Source organism: Blennius ocellaris (genome assembly GCF_963422515.1).
Source record: "Blennius ocellaris genome assembly, chromosome: 3".
Taxonomy (NCBI): Eukaryota; Metazoa; Chordata; class Actinopteri; order Blenniiformes; family Blenniidae; genus Blennius; species Blennius ocellaris.
The window spans coordinates 28,670,999-28,679,220 of record NC_137652.1 but is presented as its reverse complement, the minus strand read 5'-3'; the positions used below and the strand labels follow the sequence as shown (position 1 = coordinate 28,679,220).

The following is an 8,222-nucleotide window of genomic DNA, read 5'->3' as shown; positions in this document are numbered from 1 at the left end:
ATTATGAACCCCAAAGAGCCTCGTGCATCTTCATCTGCCCCTCCCTCCTCCTCCAAAAGTCCAAATGATGAACTTTCCTGTTTGACTGTTTATTGTAGATTCATCATACCAACAGGACTGTGGGGTTCAAGTGAATATCATTAACTGTTTGTGAGTTAGAGATCTCAGACTCTCCCTCTAATGGCAGGGTCAAGGTCAGGGTCAAGGTCAGGGTCATGGTCAGGGGTCAGGGTCAGGGTCAAGGTCAATGTCAGGCCGGAATAATGGTCAGGCGCACAGTTTTCTGTAATAAGGCCTCACAGCTTCACTGAGCCAGAAGACGTCCATGTTCAAACGCTTCATTTAGTCAAGCAGCTGCAATTTCTAGCCCAGCAGGAATAAAGACAGATTGAAAGCAGTTCTTATCAGAATAATCATGTTTACAGAAGCGTCTGGAACAATGAAGTGGAACAATGATAGAGAGAAGGGCTTGACCCCTACTGGAGCTTCATGCTGGTCCTGGATCTTCTCCAACGCAACAGATTTTGAAGTGCTTCTTCTCTTTGTTGACGCTTCATACAAGTCAGATGGTCAAAAGCAGCAGGAGCATATGTGAGCGAGGCATAAACCTGCAGACTCTGCTTTAGTCTGAGATTGATCTGCTCTCCTCACTTCGGAGCATGCAGGCTTGTTCTTTTCACAATTTTCACATTTGTGCTGCAGGTTGCTGGCGAGCGACAGAATGGCCTCTGAAAGGGCGGGGCCAGCCGCCGCGCTCAGGCTGCGCAGTCCTGCTGACTGGCTCGACATTGAGAGTGCTGCGGTGAGTTTACCAGTCGCTCTGAGTTAACGAGTTACTCCCAGTTCACGAGTTACTCCCAGTTCACGAGTCGCTCTGAGTTCACGAGTCGCTCCGAGTTCACGAGTCTCTCTGAGTTCACGAGTCGCTCTGAGTTCACGAGTCGCTCCGAGTTCACGAGTCGCTCCGAGTTCACGAGTCTCTCTGAGTTCATGAGTCGCTCCGAGTTCACAGGTTGCTCTGAGTTGACGAGTTGCTCTGAGTCCATGAGTTACTCTGAGTCCACGAGTCCCTCCGAGTTCACGAGTCTCACCGAGTTCACGAGTCTCTATGAGTTCACGAGTTGCTCCGAGTTCACAAGTCGCTCCGACTTCACGAGTCGCTCCGAATTCACAAGTCTCTCTGAGTTCATGAGTTGCTCTGAGTTGACAAGTCTCTCCGAGTTCACGAGTCGCTCTGAGTTCATGAGTCACTCTGAGTTCACGAGTCTCTCTCAGTTCATGAGTTGCTCCAAGTTCACGAGTCGCTCTGAGTTCATGAGTTGCTTCGAGTTCATGAGTTGCTCCGAGTTTACGAGTCGCTCCGAGTTCACGAGTCACTCTGAGTTCACGAGTCAAAGTGATGATGGTGAGGGTGTTTCTGCATGTCTCTGCAGGTGGTGACCATCTTGCTGGGGGTGATCCAGGTGGGTGCTGTCATCATGCTTCGCCTACACAATCCAGAATCCCCCAAAGCTCTTCATCCTCACGCTCGTCTTAGGAATCCTGGTGTGTACCACGTGTACCAAACACTTCAGCTCCCTCACTTGTGAGAGTGACTCACTACACCACCATGTGGACAAAAGTGATATTTTACCAGAGAAAAAAAGGCTGCGAGTCATTGATTAATGCTGCTTATTTCTCCACTATTTGTTTTATAATTTTACTTCTGTTTTATTTGAGCTTTTGTTTCAGTTTCATCTTGATAAGCCTTCGTTCTATAAATCTAATGCAACCAGAAAAATCTTCTGAGTGCTTTTCTTACAACTCAACATGTTTTCTCCAATTCCACATTTCAGTCACACCACAGAGGTGCACAAAGTCCGTAACAGAGCCAGTAAACCACACAAGAGTTAAATATTAGAGGTTGAAGTGAAATGATATCAGGTATATTCACGGGCAGAGATAAAATGTGTTTTTTAATAACTGTGTGTGTGTGTGTGTGTGTGTGTGTGTGTGTGTGTGTGTGTGTGTGTGTGTGTGTGTGTGTGTGTGTGTGTTGTGTGTGAGATGCAGATTATTGCTGGCGGCTCCTTCACCATGGCCACGAAAGAAATCCAAGGAGTAATATTGGTAAGATAAAACACAGTGAAGTTATTCAAACCTGCTTTGTTTGCAATCAAGAGATTTTTGTTTATATGTAGTGTAAACTCCATCTTGTAATTGTTTCCGATTTGGTGACGAGAAGAGTTACACACCTTTGCGTCACAGTGATGTGGATCAGAGCGGTGAAGACAAAGTCTGATTCTATCACATCTTATGTCATTTATTAGTTCTACATCAGGGAAATTCCATATGTTGCAGCAGTGAAGACATAATTGGAGTAGAAGTATAGAAAAACAAGAAATTGTAAGAAATATGGTCACAACAAAAAATAGCAGGTAGAAAGTACACAATTCAATTGGAATTTATTTATATAGCACCAAATACAAACACAGTGATTTCCAGGAGCTTTTAACAGAGAAAAGAGAAAAACCCAACGGATCCACATGAGCAGCAGGTTTATTGTGACTGTGGAAAGAAAAACTCCCTCTAACAGGAAGAAATGGAGAGGTGAGGTGAGGAGAGGAGAGGAGAGGAGAGGAGAGGAGAGGGGGAAGGGAGGGGAGGAGAGGAAAGGAGAGGAGAGGAGGGTAGGGGAGAGGAGAGGGGAGAGGAGAGGGGAGGAGAGGGGGGGAGGGGAAGGGGAGGAGAGGAGAGGAGAGGAGAGGAGAGGAGAGGAGAGGAGGGGAGGGGAGGGGAGAGGAGAGGAGAGGAGAGGATAGAAGAGAGGAGAGGAGAGGAGGGTTAGGTGAGAGGGGAGGGGAGGAGAGGAGAGGAGAGGAGTGGAGAGGAGAGGAGAGGAGTGGAGAGGAGAGGAGAGGATGAGGAGTGGAGAGGAGAGGAGAGGAGGAGGAGTGGAGAGGAGAGGAGTGGAGAGGAGAGGAGAGGAGGGGAGAGGAGAGGAGTGGAGAGGAGAGGATGAGGTGGGAGTGGAGAGGAGAGGTGAGGAGTGGAGAGGAGAGGAGAGGAGAGGAGAGGAGAGGAGGGGAGGGGAGTGGAGAGGAGTGGAGTGGAGTGTGGTGTGGGTGGAGGAGAGGTGTGGTTGAGGAGAGGAGAGGATGAGGAGTGGAGAGGAGAGGGAGTGGAGAGGGAGAGGAGTGGTGTGGTGAGGTGTGGGTGGTGTGGAGAGGAGAGGATGAGGAGTGGAGAGGAGAGGAGTGGAGAGGAGAGGAGAGGAGGGGAGAGGGAGAGGAGAGGAGTGGTGAGGAGAGGATGGTGGTGTGGTGTGCGTTGGTGAGGAGTGGGAGAGGAGTGGTGAGGAGTGGTGTGGTGTGGTGGTTGGTGGTGTTGGTGTGTGTGGGAGGTGAGGAGAGGAGTGTGGAGAGGAGTGGAGAGGAGAGGATGTGGAGAGGGTGGATGAGGGGAGGGAGGTTGGAGAGGGTAGGACAGAGAGATAGACTCTGCAGAGTTACAAACTTGATTTGGGTAATCGGGAAGAACAGACCTGAATCAGGGAGTGGGAGGTGGTGTGAGGTAGAGAGTGGGTTTGTGAGAGAGGAAGAGAGGTGTGTGTGTATATATATATAATAATATATATTTATGTATGTTGTATATATTTATTTATAACACACACACACACCCAATATGAGACATAAGTATACAATATGACACAACGTATTAAGAAGATAAGAAGTTCATGTGCATCAGTAAGCTCACACACGTATGGCGGCAGTTCAGTTTCCTGTCTTTTCGACCATGAAGCCACGCGTGGACCGCGGTATTGTGGCCAGTTTGTTTTTTTTCTCTTTGTCGCTCCTCTCAAGCTCCATCAGGTGGATGAGAGGCGCTGGTGCACAGACGTTCTCAGTCATCTCTCCAGATGTTCAGTCAGCTGGAAATGTGGGCTTTGGTGAAGTGGCGGTATCACACTGATGGATGCTCACTGTGAACCTGACAGGTTCAATGCTGTGCCTGCAGTCATGTGATCGCCCTGCTGGTGGCGCTGCTGGCTTTCGGCCTCTACTGCTACAGCATCACTCACCTGCAAGAGGAAGTTGTGTGTGTGAACCCGTCTGATGAGGATTTTCCACCACAAGCCCTCGTATACCAGTGTCCCCCAGAGCAAATCAAGGTCAGTGTTGTCGTCCAGCTGTCCCTCCGGTCCTCTTCCTCGGTCTCAGTTCTTTAAGAATATGTCAGAAGATCTTTTTGAAAGCTTTTTGAAACAATATTCAACAGTTGTTGGTGTCAGACTTCAGAAAGATGCTGACATGCCAATAGATTTTCACTCGCTTTGTAAATAACGAGTTTCTCTTGATTTCTTCGGAGTTCCACAACGTTAACATCAAAAATCCCAAGTGTGAACAGATTCATTTTTATTATTATATAATGTTAGCATAACCATGTTGTAATGTTGTTCAAACATTTTCCCAGCCCTTACAAAGCTCTTGCTGAAGTTATGGTTTTTACTAGGGATGCACCGATCCAGGTTTTTTCATTGAGACCCCGCCTCCGTTCAGGAAATCCAGTCCACATTTTGCAGCGAGCAGAGCAGCCGGGACAGAAACACTGGACTGATTTCAGCAGAAGCACAGATGAAGCTTATTACATTCATATTGGAACCCGATACCGATACTGGATCGGATGGGCCCCATCCCGAGTTTTTCCACAATTCTGAATGCATTGTAATGTTTTTATTTGCACGAGAGGTTTTACTGGTTGTCTCCATAGTGTTTTCTGATTTGTAATTTTCCCAAAGAGGTTCCAGCCATCTTTTATTTTAACTCTGTAATTTGACTTTAAAGGAGTCACCACCCCGAAATCTCCCGTTTCCTTGTTGAAACATGTACATTGGATTTGGATCTCAGTTGAAACTTGCCTGAAAATCAGCTGAGATTTTTTGTTTGGGCTCTTGGTTGTAACCAGAATTGGACCCACCAGGGTCTATTCACACGTTAATAATATAGCACATTTTCTGGATTATCAGTCACTCCGGAGGACAACGTCACACAGTCACAAAATACATCATGAAGAGGAAAAAAAAAACATGTCAGTCGCACTGGACTATAAGTATAAGTCACATTGATTTGAAAGTTTATTAAACAAAATCCTCAGGACTAGTATACCTTTGACCCCCACATGTTATTTGACCCTGTATTTCATTAAAAAAATTTTATACACAATTTTTATTGAACAGTTTTCCACATAACAGTTACAGCAAAGTTTTCAGCTATAAACATTGATCAGCATTTAAGCAGCATTCATGTAACAGTAATCTTGTATCTGTTGTAATGAACCGCTATGGAAAGTAAATGGGTAATGAGGTGCCAGCATACATCAGTTATCTATACATGATAGCAATTATTTGTTCGGACACACTGTCCATTTTGTCCATTTTACAGAGTAAATATCAGTCTGCAATCTTCAAACAAAAGTCAACCTTTCCATCTCATGTAATGTCCTTAATGATTTCAAGCCAATTATACCAGTGTGGGAGGGTCGACTTGTAACCATTTGCCAGTGATGGCTTTTTTTGCTGCTGCAGTACAAATTTTCAACAGATATCTATCAGTTCCCGTAATTGTTTCTGGTATGTCACCTAAATAGAGTGTCATACAAGTGAATGGGATCTGTAGACTGAGAATTTCTTGTATGAATTTCCAAATATTTTCCCCAATATGTTTGAATTTTAGGACAGTTCCAAAAAATATGATAGTGGTGTGCCTCAGAGCCACCACAGGACCTCCAACATAGTTGGGTAGATGTTGTTTGATAGGATTTCAGTTTTGGAGTAATGAAAAAACGAACCAGCTTTTTCCAGCTAAATTCACGCCAGTCCGCAGAGCATGATGTTGACATCACAGTCTTACACATATTGTTCCACTGTTCCGTGGTTATTGCATGACACAACTCCTTTTCCCATCTCTCTTTAATGTAGGTGGTGGAGGTTCCCTTGCCCGCTGCAACTCCTTGATACAATTTTGAAATGATGGATATATTTGCATGATCAACTGTACTATTTCATTGAGTTGTGTATCTGTATTGTCTCCATCAGTTTCTTTAAGGAAGTAGTGGCGTAGTTGTAGGTATCTAAAAAAAAATCACCCTTTTCCAGTTTGTATTTTTCTCTTAGTGTTTGAAAACTTTGTAGTTTGTTTTTTTCCCCCTGTATTTCATTTTAAATCTCTGGGTTGCGTTGCTCGGTGGTGTGAATGTTTGTAGATGGCTTCATGATAGTTTTACAGATATTTTAGCCTCTAGCCATTAGCCGCGTATGAACTTTGAACCCCATGGTCATGATTGACAGCTCCTGCAGCCGATCAACACGCCCCGGACAGCCGGAGCAGTTAAAACCTCACATGTCCTCTCGTGAGGGGAAGTTGCAGTATAAAAAAGGACAGAACGAGCTTTATGTCTGATTGCTTTTCCCCAATCATTTTTAAGAATTAGAATTAGAAGTCAGTTGTGGACTTGTGACAATACCAGGTGACGACTCCTTTCAATGTGCTGAATTGAGCCAGACAATAAAATGACCGTCGTTCTGACTGACTCAACACCACCACCTACTGCAAACAAGTGGCATTGCTTTAATCTGTACAGTTTTCATACTTGTCCCATACAAACAGAACAAATGATATGGACACTTGCACTACATTGAAGTGTAAGAGGTGTTGTTTTGTCTTCCAGGCGTATTCTTGGTGTGTGACGCTGCTGCTCATCATGTACGACATCGGCGCTGGGGTCATGCACTGCTTCCTGTCCGTCACGGCCATAAGGACACTGAAAATGGCTTAATAGCTCGAGCACGTGAACGGTATTAAACTCAGCTGACGTTAAAATATCAAACAATAAACAGTGTGATTCCTCCAGGAAAGTCGAGCAGGATTGAGAAAACCTTTTCATATGTTGTCTTTGTGCTTTTTTGAATACAGATTTTAATTGATTTGCTTATTTTCTTTGTTCATTTTTTTCAATCTACATTGTACACAGTGTCTTAACTTTCTTGTAACTGTACTTGCACATGAAGCGCCTGACCTCTGAAACCACACTTGAGAGTCCATCCCTGTCATCACCATGTGCAGACAATCAGTGCATTTATCTCCTGAGGTCAGCAGGTGGCCTGACACCACTTCAACACATTCTAATTTACAAAGCATCAATCAGAATCAGTTTATGAAAAAATGGCATTGTGAGTCTCTGAAAATGTTTTTATGAGCAGTCGTCCATAGTTTCTCCATCCAGAGGGTAACTTCACCACATTATTATTATTATTATTATTATTATTATTATAATTATTATTATTATTTAACATCCACCTCAACGGGTCTCACAGGATCAGCTGTTTAAAAGCATCCCTGTTACATGATGATGCCACTGCCATGCTTCAGGTTGGGGATGTTATGTCCCTTTTGTTTGATGTGGTCAGAAGGTGTGAGGATCCACACCTCGCTCCAGCACCGGATTCGCCTTCATTGACGCTCCTGCAGGTAATCAACTGATTGATTGCTCCCACATCTTAAACCCTGCAGGGAGGCGGGTCCGGTGCCAGAAGATTATGTCTCTTGGAGGAGTAACAGGAGTGAAGGCATTCCACAACCCCCTCTCCAAGCGTCCTCGGCCAGCCTCCTCGCCGTGCAGCACCTCCCTGCTGCCGTTCTTCCGCCTGCGTACTCTGCATCCTGGAGTCTCCACTTCCTCTTCTCCCCAGTCCTGGTTTACAATAAAACCACTGCTAATTGCACCTGCTCTGCTTCCTGGTCTGCTTCTGGGTTCAAGCCCCACGCACCGGCTGTCGGCCATAACAGAAGGCTCTTTATTGTCACAACCTTTTTGACCAAGTTGATGATTGTCGACCAATCAAATGTGACATTTCTTGACTACAACACCTATTTCACCTATAAATGAAGATTAACCCCACTCATAAACTAAATAAACCCCGATGAAGTTAAAGAACTAAGAAAAGTATTGTTTATGTCTTTTACACATTTAATTAAACTCTTTCTATGAACGGTCTGTGACTTTATCTTTCTTAGTTGATTAAACCATATAATATTCTCTTATTTAAGCATCCCATTTTTAACCTACGATCGCAAGACAAGAGTTTCATTACAGGGTTGTTTGTTGTACAACAACAAAAAAAGAAAGAAAACTGCTTCTTACAACAGAGCAGTACAGGGGGACAGGGGCCCCGCAGGCTTCAGCTT

At 44.7% G+C, this 8,222-nt stretch overlaps 2 long non-coding RNA genes across 2 annotated transcripts in view; both read left to right on the top strand.

Annotated features, from left to right (window-relative positions):
- The window catches only part of LOC308128704, a 10,922-nt gene extending 8,801 nt beyond the window's left edge, over positions 1-2,121 (top strand). Inside the window, exons 2-4 of the long non-coding RNA XR_013936583.1 lie at positions 703-802; positions 1,434-1,545; positions 2,053-2,121. This is a non-coding gene — a long non-coding RNA (uncharacterized lncRNA). The remainder of the gene's footprint in view (positions 1-702; positions 803-1,433; positions 1,546-2,052) is intronic.
- Positions 2,122-3,981: 1,860 nt separating this feature from the next.
- On the top strand, positions 3,982-8,020 carry LOC308147174. The gene is made up of 3 exons (XR_013937144.1): positions 3,982-4,150; positions 6,706-7,447; positions 7,827-8,020. It is a non-coding gene; the product is annotated as an uncharacterized lncRNA (long non-coding RNA).
- Positions 8,021-8,222: the final 202 nt, after the last annotated feature.